This window comes from Schistocerca piceifrons, chromosome 3 (assembly GCF_021461385.2).
Source record: "Schistocerca piceifrons isolate TAMUIC-IGC-003096 chromosome 3, iqSchPice1.1, whole genome shotgun sequence".
Lineage (NCBI taxonomy): Eukaryota > Metazoa > Arthropoda > Insecta > Orthoptera > Acrididae > Schistocerca > Schistocerca piceifrons.
The window spans coordinates 428,155,109-428,166,010 of NC_060140.1; positions in this window are offsets into that span (position 1 = coordinate 428,155,109).

The window sequence follows — 10,902 nt, forward strand, 5'->3', positions numbered from 1 at the left end:
CCTTGCTTACCTAACATAATTTCAACCACATCCAAAGCTGCTTTCAAAATATGATTCTCTGCATCTGTATGCGGCTTCCTTTCTTTAGCGACTCGGATTGACACTCGGTAACGAGCTAGTAACGCTTATTCGTTGACAATGGATACCTAAAATCAGATAAAAAAATATTGTTAAATCAGAAAAAGAATAAAAAATAAGAAACATTAATACTATTTTAAATCAACAAATAACAATACTATTTTATTACCTGAATCAAAGTAGTTTGCTGCTGGCTGAGTGTTTTCAGTTTCCTTTCGAAGAAATAGAAAGGTTTATCAGCTTCCTTGCAATGTTTAGTTGAGAAGTGACGCAGGCGTTTTGATGGTTTCATACCCTCACGTCACAATTTTCACCCCAAATTACACATTGAGGTTTATTGTTCATGACAGTAAAACCATACTTTGGATAACAGTCGCCATAAAGTATTTTTTTTTTCGATTTTGATTCGCTTCCGCCACTGCCACATGTACCAGCCATGGAGGGCTGCACAGATCTCTTAACAATCTTGTCCATTTTATGCTCGCTCAGAGCTAAGCGCGAAGTCAATAATCACGTCCATACTTGCTGGCGTACTCTGGACAAATGATTGCAGTGACCGAAAACGCGCAACTATGACCCCGCTGTCCCCCTCTCACCCCCACACCTCTACCGCAGCAAAGAATATACACTCCTGGAAATGGAAAAAAGAACACATTGACACCGGTGTGTCAGACCCACCATACTTGCTCCGGACACTGCGAGAGGGCTGTACAAGCAATGATCACACGCACGGCACAGCGGACACACCAGGAACCGTGGTGTTGGCCGTCGAATGGCGCTAGCTGCGCAGCATTTGAGCACCGCCGCCGTCAGTGTCAACCAGTTTGCCGTGGCATACGGAGCTCCATCGCAGTCTTTAACACTGGTAGCATGCCGCGACAGCTTGGACGTGAACCGTGTGTGCAGTTGACGGACTTTGAGCGAGGGCGCATAGTGGGCATGCGGGAGGCCGGGTGGACGTACCGCCGAATTGCTCAACACGTGGGGCGTGAGGTCTCACCAGTACATCGATGTTGACGCCAGTGGTCGGCGGAAGGTGCACGTGCCCGTCGACCTGGGACCGGACCGCAGCGACGCACGGATGCACGCCAAGACCGTAGGATCCTACGCAGTGCCGTAGGGGACCGCACCGCCACTTCCCAGCAAATTAGGGACACTGCTGCTCCTGGGGTATGGGCGAGGACCATTCGCCACCGTCTCCATGAAGCTGGGCTACGGTCCCGCACACCGTTAGGCCGTCTTCCGCTCACGCCCCAACATCGTGCAGCCCGCCTCCAGTGGTGTCGCGACAGGCGTGAATGGAGGGACGAATGGAGACGTGTCGTCTTCAGCGATGAGAGTCGCTTCTGCCTTGGTGCCAATGATGGTCGTATGCGTGTTTGGCGCCGTGCAGGTGAGCGCCACAATCAGGACTGCATACGACCGAGGCACACAGGGCCAACACCCGGCATCATGGTGTGGGGAACGATCTCCTACACTGGCCGTACACCACTGGTGATCGTCGAGGGGACACTGAATAGTGCACGGTACATCCAAACCGTCATCGAACCCATCGTTCTACCATTCATAGACCGGCAAGGGAACGTGCTGTTCCAACAGGACAATGCACGTCCGCATGTACCCCGTGCCACCCAACGTGCTCTAGAAGGTGTAAGTCAACTACCCTGGCCAGCAAGATCTTCGGATCTGTCCCCCATTGAGCATGTTTGGGACTGGATGAAGCGTCGTCTCACGCGGTCTGCACGTCCAGCACGAACGCTGGTCCAACTGAGGCGCCAGGTGGAAATGGCATGGCAAGCCGTTCCACAGGACTACATCCAGCATCTCTACGATCGTCTCCATGGGAGGATAGCAGCCTGCATTGCTGCGAAAGGTGGATATACACTGTACTAGTGCCGACATTGTGCATGCTCTGTTGCCTGTGTCTATGTGCCTGTGGTTCTGTAAGTGTGATCATGTGATGTATCTGACCCCAGGAATGTGTCAATAAAGTTTCCCCTTCCTGGGACAATGAATTCACGGTGTTCTTATTTCAATTTCCAGGAGTGTGATTATATCTCTTCCCGCAGAGCACTGCGACTTCTTTTCATATTGCACTTGATTTCTCGATCAGTTTAATGTTAGTATAAAGAAAATTAAATACGTTGCCTTTGAAATCGCTGACATACTTTTATTATGGTTCCGGGGTTGCCGGGGTTGGAAAGCATTGGTCTACGGGATGCCAACTCACATTCATTGCAAAGTGCCCAATATTCCTCAAAAGTATTTAATACAAATGTAAGTAGGATTTGCTATGCAAAAATCAAGTACGCACTCTCGTATTTTTTAAAGTTTCACAAATTCAAGTTAATTTCCAACAAGAATACAGAAAAAATCGAAAGTCACAGTTCACAATAAATTTGTTCCAGAACCTGACCGAGTTTCTTAAGATCTTTGAGGCGGCTGAATAAAACATGAAAACCGTTAAAGTTCCACAGTATATCGAACTATAAATTCCACAATGGCCACACACTGAAACCTTGTAAGTGTAGCTTGTATCACACGCAACGAAACAGTAAGAAGTTCGTCAGAAGCCGAAAAATGTCTGTGTCCGAAGGTAGGAACCCTGAATAATTCACACTCGCCAACTAGCGGCTATCTAACCACTCATTAAATAAAACTTTTTCTTAACACAAACTAACACAGCCTGACTGTCTCCAATGACGTCAGAACTTCGAATTCCATCCAAATTGCTGTTGTTCACCCAGGAGACCTCAGTCAAGTATCACTGAAGTCATTTAAATTTCTGAACGAGAAAATTGTAAAATCTCTTATTTTTAACCGTTTATATGTATATGATACATCAAGTAACATGAAAATTTTCCGAGAAACATTATGCTGTTATCAGTTTTCTTTTAACGACCATAGTTTATTTATAAAGAATAAGTTCTATGCTTTTCCTCTGCTTTCGGGTTATTCTCTAATTATTTGGTAAGAATAGCTGTTTTTAATTATGCGAAATCTACTTAAATATGTGGATAATTTCAGTAACTCTGCTATCACAGTCCAGTACAGTTCTAGAGGATATATCCATAGACATCTAGTTTGTTGCAATCGGATAATGCGTTGCCAAGATATTCACTTTTACAGTTCAGGAATTATTTATAACATTTAACTTGCAATAACTCAACTGATGCGGGTACGGAAGGCACTTCTTCACATGCGTAATCATCCACATTTTCCGCTTCAAATAACCCTAGTGGGTCTTCAGTGACAAATACGGCTCAATCTTCATTAATTTTGGGGTAAGATTTAATTTTGTACTGGAGGCGAAAAGTGGCTATGAGAAACGAGCACCATCGTGCTCCTCAAATGGGTCTGAGCACTATGGGACTTAACATCTGAGGTCATCAGTCCCCTCGTGCTCCTCAATGTAAGGGTTTCCCAGTCACGCGGACACCTTATTGGTTGGTGGGGGTCGGGAAACAACACCATCTGTGGAGCATCGTGTGAAACTGGCCTTCCACGTGCACGTATCAAGCTGATTTCAGCTGTCAACATGACTATGGCCTTATCTTAACTGCCATCATAACTTTGAAATAGGCTGTCATGTTACAAAAGGTTTTCCAGCTCATCGAGTGAAAGCCTGCACAATAAAACAATTATTTTCATCGCGAAGATTATTCTGATTGCTACTTGGCGTGATTGTTGCCAGAAAGTCTCCAGTTTTCCAGATAATTCTTTTCTCATTTTTCAAATTTTCAAACAGTGGAGACCTGCACAGGGTACTCCTGTTTGTCTTTAACGGCTTTACACATTGCAGATTGCCGGCCGCGGTGGTCTCGCGGTTAAGGCGCTAAGTCCGGAACCGCGCGACTGCTACGGTCGCAGGTTCGAATCCTGCCTCGGGCATGGATGTGTGTGATGTCCTTAGGTTAGTTAGGTTTAAGTAGTTCTAAGTTCTAGGGCATTGATGACCACAGAAGTTAAGTCCCATAGTGCTCAGAGCCAGCCATTGCAGATTTTCTGTTCCTCGAGGTTATTAAACCAACGCAAAATTATATTTATAAAATACGCAGCTGATGTAGCAGAATCTTAAAATATCTTTTGTTCTTCTGCATACGTCGTTACTGCTGAAGCTGGCCGGGGTGGCCGAGCGGTTCTAGGCGCAACAGTCTGGAACCGCGTGACCGCTACGGTCGCAGGTTGGAATCCTGCCTCGGGCATGGATGTGTGTGCTGTCCTTAGGTTAGTTAGGTTTAAGTAGTTCTAAGTTCTAGGAGACTGATGACCTTAGAAGTCGAATCCCATAATGCTCAGAGCCATTTGAACCATTTTTTTTTTACTGCTGGAACTTCATGAGTTACAATGACGTAATGTTCTGGTAGTATTACATTATCTCGTAGGCTGCAGCAAATGTTTAATTTTTTTCTCTTTGTCAAAATCATACAACTTTACAACGGAGAAAATTGAAAGGGCCAAATTACTGTCTTCATCGACTTATTTGGGAAGAATAAGTCGTCGGAAATTGTTAAATGATTTCCCAGATTCTTCAGAATATGAGCTACATCAGGCAGGATATATAGTTTCTTTAACACCGTGCTGTGTTCGCCACTGCCGGCCGAAGTGGCCGTGCGGTTAAAGGCGCTGCAGTCTGGAGCCGCAAGACCGCTACGGTCGCAGGTTCGAATCCTGCCTCGGGCATGGATGTTTGTAATGTCCTTAGGTTAGTTAGGTTTAACTAGTTCTAAGTTCTAGGGGACTAATGACCTCAGCAGTTGAGTCCCATAGTGCTCAGAGCCATTTTTTTTGTTCCCCACTATAGTTACCGGTATGTTGGATAAACTCTCTGTCGATGCTGAGGTGACCTCTCTCACTGAAGTGCGGCTTTATTTATGCCAGCTTAGCGGTAAGAGGATGAATGACTCTGTACAGTGATGGCGAGTAAGCAACAAGTGCGCGTTTCGATGTATGCACTGTCAGCGAAGACAACTTGTTTACTTGGCTCTAGACGGAAGGCGCCCTGCACTGTGTTACTGTATGTTGTCATTGAGTGTACTGGTCATGAGAGTACTGAACACTGAAGTCTATGAACGAATAAGACGTGCAGAAACTGTCTACCCTTGCGGTGTTACAGACTCAGTGTTTTCAGGTACTGTGTAATGATCATTGCATCACTGATTATAGCTTCTACTTGTCAAATATTGAAATTGTACTTGAAGCAGTTCCTAGATTTGGTGTCCCACGTGGAACTTTGATGTACACAAGGATTGCAGAAGCATTTCTTTGCTTGTTGGGCTCTAGTCATACCTGCCTAGAGCGTGTGTTGCTAATCTGAGTAACGTTGATGTACGCTGCGTAAACCACTATTTGCGCAGGTGCCGTCAGGCTCACCCTCGTCACTGTTGCATTTGTTTTCTATTTATTCTGTGGTAGCCATTTCGGTACTGCATAAAAACATGTATAATTTATTTAATTCATTCTGCTGTATGTTAAGCTTGCCCTGGGCACATACATTAGTGAAATATTGTAGTGCCTTTATTAATACTACGTTGCTTCATGTGCAGTGTCAGATATTTTGTATATTGTATGAAGAAACGATCAGGACAATATTTTCATGTAACTAAAGTAACCCAAAGAGTGGGTCTTGTGAATATTCTGTGTTTGTAGTGTAATTTCAGTTCAGACAACTTACTTGGTGCTCTTGTGAATAAGAGTTTATTGAGTTCAATTGACGTTTAATGGGGTAAAATTCTTTTCTGTTGGATCAGTAATTGTTTTAACAGCAGTTTAATAATACTGAGCTATTGCTAGTTTGAATAATTATCATGTTTCAACATAATAATTTGTTCTTATGAGAGTTTGTTCTTATGAGATGTTGTTCCATGGAAAACACAACTGTAACTTGCTGAGCTGTGAAATTTTTAATAAATCACTTTCATATAACTGTCACTCGATCAGTCATTCTCACCCTTTCCTGTCTATGGGTCCCAACGCTTCCAAACAGTATTATCCTTAAGATTAATCTTAAATTGATCGGGAAGGGACGGTGTGACCGAGCGGTTCTAAGCGCTTCAGTCTGGAACCGCGCGACCGCTACGATCGCAGGTTCGAATCCTGCGTCGGGCATGGATGTGTGTGATGTCCTTAGGTTAGTTAGGTGTAAGTAGTTCTAAGTCCTAGGGGACTGATGACCTCAGGTTTTAAGTCCCATAGTGCTCAGAGCCATTTGAAGCATTTTTTTTTAAATTGATCGGGTGCACAATGAAGACAGAAAATGAAAATATATTTTTTCCCGCGTCATCAGTGTTCTTATTTGTTTGAAGAGGCCAGTCAAGAATTCCTCTCTCTTGCCAAACTCTTTACTTCAGAGTGCACTTTCAATCTAAATCCTCAATTATTTGCTGAATGTATTCCAATCTCTGTCTTCCTCTAAGTTCTTGCCCTCTACACCTACCATGTAACTTAGTCCTTAATGTCTTAACGGATGTCCTACCATCTTGTCCCTTCTCCTTGTCAGTATTTTCCACGTATTCTTTGCCTCGTCGATTCTCCGGAGAACTTGCTCAGTCCACCTAATCTTCGACATTCAACTGTAACAGCACATCTCAGATGCTTCGATTTTCTTATTTTGCGGTTTTCTCACAATCCATATTTCATTACCATACAATGCTGCGCTCCAAAACTATATTCTCAGGAATTTCTTCTTGAAATTAAGGCCTATGATTGATACTAGTAGAAATCTCTTGGCCAGGAATGCCCTATTTGCCAGCGCTAGTCTACTTCATACGTCGTCCTTGCTCCGTCCATCATGGGTTAATTTGCCGCCTAGGTAGCAGAATTCATTAACTTCATCTACTTCGTGATCAACAATGCTGATGTTACTTTTCTTGCTCTTATCATTTCTACTACTTCTCAATACTTTCGTCTCTCTTTCATTTACTGTCACTCCATGTACTGTATTCATTAGACTGCTCATTCTGTTCAATAAATCCTGTAATTCTGCTTCATTTTCTTTAAGGATAGTTATGCCATCAGGAATCTTATCACTGATATTGTTTCATCTTGAATTTTAATCACACTCTTGAACTTTTGTTTCATTTCTGTGATTGCTTCTTCGACGTGTGGATTCAACAGGAGGGCCGAAAGATTACACCCATGTCTTACACCCTTTTTAATTCGAGCGCTTCTTGGTCTTCCACGCTTACTGTTCCCTCTTGGTTCATGCACATATTGTATATTACCTGTCTTTCCCCATAGGTTATCCCTATTTTTGTCGGTATTTCGGACATCGTATTTTTTATTGTCGAAAGCGTTTTCCAGGTCGAGTAGTCCTATGAACATGTCTTGTTTTTCTTCAGTCTGGCTTCCATTATCAAGCACAAACCCAGAACTGTCTGGTGCCTTTACATTTCCTGAAGCCAAACTGATAGTCATTTAATCTTCGCCCTTATCAGCTCTTGAAATCTTCGGAATTGTGTGGATGATGTTTTTCCGAAAGTCAGATAGTGTATCGCCAGCGTCATACATACTATATGCCAACGCTTATAGTCGTTTCGCTGCCACTTTCCGCACTGATTTGAGAGATTCTGGAGGAGTGTTATCTATCCTTTCTACTTTATGCAACCTTAAGTCTTTCAAAGCTCTCTTGAATTCTGATTCTAATACTGGATCCCCCATCTCTTCTATGCTGCCTGCCGGTGTGGCCGAACGGTTCGAGGCGCTTCAGTCTGGAAGCGCGCGACCACTACGGTCGCGTGTTTGAATCCTGCCTCGGGCATGGATGTGTGTGATGTTCTTAGGTTACTTAGGTTTAAGTAGTTCTAAGTTCTAAGGGACTGATGACCTCAGATGTTAAGTCCCATAGTGCTCAGAGCCATTTGAACCATTTTAGTATTTCTTCTGCAGTCCATGGTTTCTTCGCAGTTACCTTCTTCGTACGTACGTTATTCCTTCAAACTTCTGTGATAGCTCTTTTTCGTGATCCCCATTTCGCTTCAACTGAACTGCCTGCTGAGATGTTCCTTATCACATTATCTATAACCACAGAGAACTTAAAGTATGTCTCTTCATTCCATTCCTTAGTACTTCCGTATCCCTTTTGTTTGCACATTGATGCTTCCGGACTAGTCGCTTAAACTTCAGCCTACTCTTCATCACTACTAAGATATTGTCTGATTGTATATGTGCTCCTGGGTACGCCTTACAATCATGTATCTGATTTCGGAATCAGACCATCATGTAATGTAACTGAAATCACCCTGTATCTCCTGGTCTTTTCCGAGTATACCTACTGCTCTTGTGATAATTGAACAGAGTATTCACTATTACTAGCTGAAATTTATCGCAGAACTCAATTGAAATACACTGCTGGCCACCGTAAATGCAACACCATGAAGGAAGCATCCGTATCGAGTGAAATTTACACCGCACATCACGCGCGCCTCTGGCGCCACCTCATAGCGCCATTTAAGGCTTGGCGATTGCAACGAGTGTACGTTCGGCACGTGTGTTTACCTTGTGGTTGTTTCACAAGACGATCAGTTATGCCTCGTAGACCACAGCGAACATCTTTTGATCAAGTATCCGAGTTCGACAGAAGGATAGTGGCTTACCGAGATTGTCGATTATCATACAGAGAAATCGCTAGTCGTGTTGGACGAAACCAAACAACTGTAATGCGGATATGTGACCGTTGGATGCAGGAGGGTACGACGGACCGACGTGGTTGATCGCATTCACCTCGGTGCACCACTGCACGTGCTGATAGGCAAATTGTGCGCATGGCAGTGACGGATCGCTCAGTGACATCCCGAACCATACCACAGCACATTGCGTCTGTAACGCATCATCCAGTGTCTGCGCGTACCATTCGACGCCGTTTACAGCAGAGTGGTCTGTCCGCAAGACGTCCATTGCTTCGTCTACCATTGACGCAGAACCACAGACGTCTCCGTCGCCAATGGTGTGATGACAGACGGATGTGGACGGCAGAATGGAATGACGTTGTCTTTACTGACGAGGCACGCTTCTGTCTGCAGCACCACGATGGTCGGATTCGAGTGTGGAGACACCGTGGAGAGAGGATGCTGGACAGCTGCATTATGCACCGCCACACTGGTTTGCACCGGGTATTATGGTATGGGGCGGTATTGGATATTACTCTCGCACGCCTCTAGTACGCATTGCCGGTACTTCTAATAGCCGGCGCTACATATCCGAGGTGCTGGAGCCAGTTGTCCTTCCTTACCTTCAGGGCTCGGCCACAGCCATATTTCAACAGGATAATGCGCGACCACACGTGGCACGCATTGTCCAAAGGTTCTTAGTCAATAAACAGATTGAATTGCCTCCCTGGCCGGCTCGCTCTCCGGATCTTTCGCCGATAGAAAACATGTGGTCCATGGTTGCTCAACGAGTGACCCAGATTACATCCCTAGCTGCCACACCAGATGATCTTTGACAACGTGTGGAAGCTGCTTGGGCTGCTGTACCCCAGGAACACATCCAACGTCTCTTTGACTCAATGCCGAGACGTGTGGCAGCGGTGATCTCCAACAATGGCGGCTACTCTGGCTACTGATTCTGGCAGGAACCACACGTCACAGACGTCTGTAAACGTAATCATTTGGTACTTGGTCAACATGTTATCTACAAAATAAATTTTGTTGTGCTACCTCTTGTCTTTCTTGGTGTTGCATTTACGGTGGCCAGCAGTGTAGTCTTTCTCCTCTTTCACTCCTAGAACCAAGCCCATATTCTCCCGTAATCCTTTCTTCTGCTCCTTCCCACACAACCACATTCCAATCCCCCATGAGTATTAGATTTTCATTTCTCTTTACGTACTGTATTACCCATTTAATATCCTCTTATACTTTTTCTATGTCTTCCTATTCAGCTTGTGACGTCGACGTGTATGCCTAAACTATCGTTGTTGGTGTTAGTTTGCTGTCGATTCTGATGATAACAACCCTATCACTGAACTATTCATAGTAACACGCTCTCTGCTGCGGCAGATGCTCGTGGTTGTTGCCTAGTTACGGCACTCGAGGTCCGACGACACAGGAGCTTATCTCGTAGTTCAGTGACGAGTACCTGAAGTACTGGACTACGACGTCATCTCGAAATTGTCCTACAGTTTTACACGTTGTACTGGGCAAATAGAGCTGCTCTCTTCTTCTTATAGCGGGACAGTGGTTCAGTCAAACTGCACATGTGTCACATTGCTGAAGTCATATTCCAATGCAAGAGGAGAAAAATGTATAGCGGCGTTAAAAAAATACCAAAGTGAGTGTCATAATTCCATAGCTTTACCCAATCAAAATTACTTTCCTGCATCGGCAAATAGACCATATTGTCCACTCTTATTTAAGAGAGAAATGTTAACAGAACATATTGCAGTTAGTCCCCAAATGAAAATTGTGTCTGTTCTCACAGTGATGCAACTGTTTGATGTGGTATTCACTGCGGACGTGAGCAACGGTTGTACGTGGGAGACGACACATATCGCTGAGACGCATCAGCATTCTTCTCTTAATGCACTTAGCAGATAAGCATCGTGAAGTTAAATTGTAGACGACATCACAGAGTGCTCCTAAGGTGTTGACACATGTCATACCTCCTTTACGGGAGTAACAGCGGCATTGCACCTTTAAAGTCTCCGCTTATCGCCTTAATTAATGTGTCACATTACTGGTAAAAAGATAATCGTCCAACTGAAGGTTACACGCGTCTTCCTTATGTGAATGATCTCCATGAAATGTAATGTTTCCATAAGAAGACACTAAAATCAAGGGCTTTTCCTTCTTTCGTCATGGGCTAGGTCAGCGGTTCTCAAACTGCTCT